Below are 2945 nucleotides of genomic sequence, written 5' to 3' on the forward strand. Positions count from 1 at the left end.
AAAAAAAAAAAAAAAAAACTTGAATTTGGATATTTAAGAATATTTTTACAGAGAAAATTAAGGCAAACTAATATTAAACTAGAAGTTGTGAAAGATTAATGGGTCCTTTTATAACTAAGAACTGCAAGGCTGTCAGTACTGCCTAAAGGTGGGGATCAGAAACTCAGATTAGGTTTGTAAGTTTAACACCTGAATATTCTTCCAGAAAGGAAAATGAGTGTATATATAATCAAATAAGAATTAAGAGGCTTTAAAAAAAAAAAAAGTTTTAGATCAGAATAAATGGAATTAATTTTGAGGAATTTACGTAAAAACATTTAACTAATGCTAAGGAATTTACTTTCATTAGTGAGTTGATATAACACCTCCCACCACACCCCTAAACCTTAGTATCTGCTGCCCTCAAAGCTGTCCCCCAAATTAGACTAATTTTTGATACTCAGAAATGAAAGACTCAGTTATGTTTGAAATCAATAGGTGGCGCTCTTCCCTCGAGTAGCCCCCAACCACCATTTTCACAGGCTGTGTGGGAAGGTTAAATGCCCCTAAAGGTGCGTCAGTCATAAGACTAAGGATCTGAATTTCATGACCCTTTTAAATGTATAATCATTCGATATTGAACAAACATTTAGTAAGTATTTACAGTGGGTACACTTTTTAAATACTGGTATTCAAAAGAAATACCCTTGTTGATATGGGCTTTTAGGAAAACAGTAAAATAGGCCGCAGTTGGGATGTGGCATCATTCAGATCACGGTCCCTCCTGTCTCTTCATACCCAGTGAGTGCCTAAACACTCCAGGATAAATGTGTTCTTCATCTTCAGTTGTGCAGAAAAATTATACTTCAAATTTTTCATCATCACTTTGTAGATATACTAGATAAGGCCACTTCAATCTTTATTTTAATTTAGACTTTGCACAGTAATATAAGAGCCTGTTGAAATTTTGGGATATTGTATCAGGAGTGGTAGGTAGATTTGAAAATTAAGTTTGAGTTGCATAGACAACTAGTTTATCTTAACACCTTTTTGAAATTCTCTAGGATTAGGAGAATTCCACAGAAGCTATATGGATTCTCATATAGTAGATCAGCAAATACTCCATAGTATACCAAAGGCATACCTATATAAATCCAGAGGTTATTACCAGAAATTGTGTAAATGAGCAGCCTTGTTATATTTAGGGGAGAAAGCTGTTGAGTCTTATTCATAATAAGAAAGGAGCTGCCAAAGTTTGAGAGGTTTCCTGGTAATAGTTACTCCAGGAAGTACTTATGTTCTAAAGTGGTATTTATGAGTTTTCTTTAGAAGGAATTTATTCCCTTGTCTGACATTAACTATATGGTCTTTCCCGTCTTGTGCTTATAGGAAATCTGACCTGCACTGAGTTTGAGTTGATGTGATAAGAGATAAAAGTACAGTATTTTTTTAATCTAAAGCTGATTTCTTTCTTAGAAAATGAGGAAAAAATATTGTAGATGGATTTCTTTGCTGGAATCTAACAGCTAGCTCATATTCCATGAGAAAGGCAGGCCTCGGAATCATTTTTTCCTTCATAGCCTTCTGAAGCTACTTTTTTGATAGGTTCAGCACTTGGAAACTAACCTTTTTTTCTCGCTTCATGACAGCTTAATTCCAAACGTTTACTATTTTCCTTTGTAACATTAAGATAGGACAATTACATTTGACATTAATTTTTGCCTTAACATACGTATTTGTAAGGTAAGACCAAATGGGCAAAGTCATTGCCAGGTGACATTTATGATGTGTAGATTGGAACAAACGTAAAAGGGTAGCAGAGATTAGAAACAGAGTCATAAAAACGGCTTGATTTATAAATGCATTACTTCTGGTGCTTTATATAATGGGATATATTGAACTAAAAAATTTGTATACACAGTGTGTCAGCATTTCTTAGTAACTTTTCTTGAATCGATTTTTAATATCTAATATTGTACAGGTTGGGGAGTTACATTCTTCAGGCCAGCACTATACAGACTGTATAAATTTATAAAATAAATTGAAAAATTCATCATTCCCCTGTATTCAAGACCAAAGCACATAAATGTTAATGTAGGGCTCAGAGGGGAAATATAGTTCGCCTGCATATTTGAGAAAATGTGAAGTCCTTTCAAGAAAATCTAATAAACATAATAATCACAGCCTGCTGACACTGAGGAAAAAGGACCTCATTCGCTCTTTCTCTTATGCAGCGATTTACTGGTCCCTACTGATTTCCAAATTGGATCACTGTAGTAAATTATCCATGCTGGTACCTGTGAAAGTAAGCCCTGGGATCCATATTTGTTTTGTGTTCTGCTTAAATCAGCAAGAATGATAAATTTGATGGTGTGAAATTGAAAGTACCAAGGGCTTGCTTTGGTGATTGAGCAAAATAATGCCTCTACTTGTAATTTATTGTGACCCTTTTTCTCTGTGTGTGCTTTGTATGTCTTAATATTTATTTCAATACAAATTAAGTTGTTTCTTCATCTGTATTGTTATAGCTAAGATTTTATTGATGTAAAAATGAAATTGTGGAATAAAAATCTCTCTGGACTTGAGCAAATTTTAAAATGTTCCCTTGCAAAAGAACATTTATACCTAGAATTCAGCTTTCATTTGAGTGTAACTGCCTTATTGTTAGAATAAGGTAAATTTAGATACACTTCTATTGTCTTTAACCTTTCACAAATAATAGAAATGCTGTAATTTTGAAGTCTAGTGTGAAGTTATAAAAAAAAGTGTCTAAGATGTTAACTGAAAAAAAATTACATTGGATGTCTCAGCTGTTTGCTTACTTCTGTACTTTTTTATCTAGTGAAATTTATAGCCTAGTGGATGAGGTATTTATAATCCTAAAATGATTCATAGTATACAGTATATCCAAAATCATCAGTCAACACAAGGTAACAGAGAAATAAACACCTTATAGGTGTTTAAAA

The sequence above is a fragment of the Otolemur garnettii genome, unplaced genomic scaffold (genome assembly GCF_000181295.1).
Source record: "Otolemur garnettii isolate 467f Iridium unplaced genomic scaffold, OtoGar3 scaffold00181, whole genome shotgun sequence".
Classification (NCBI taxonomy): Eukaryota; Metazoa; Chordata; class Mammalia; order Primates; family Galagidae; genus Otolemur; species Otolemur garnettii.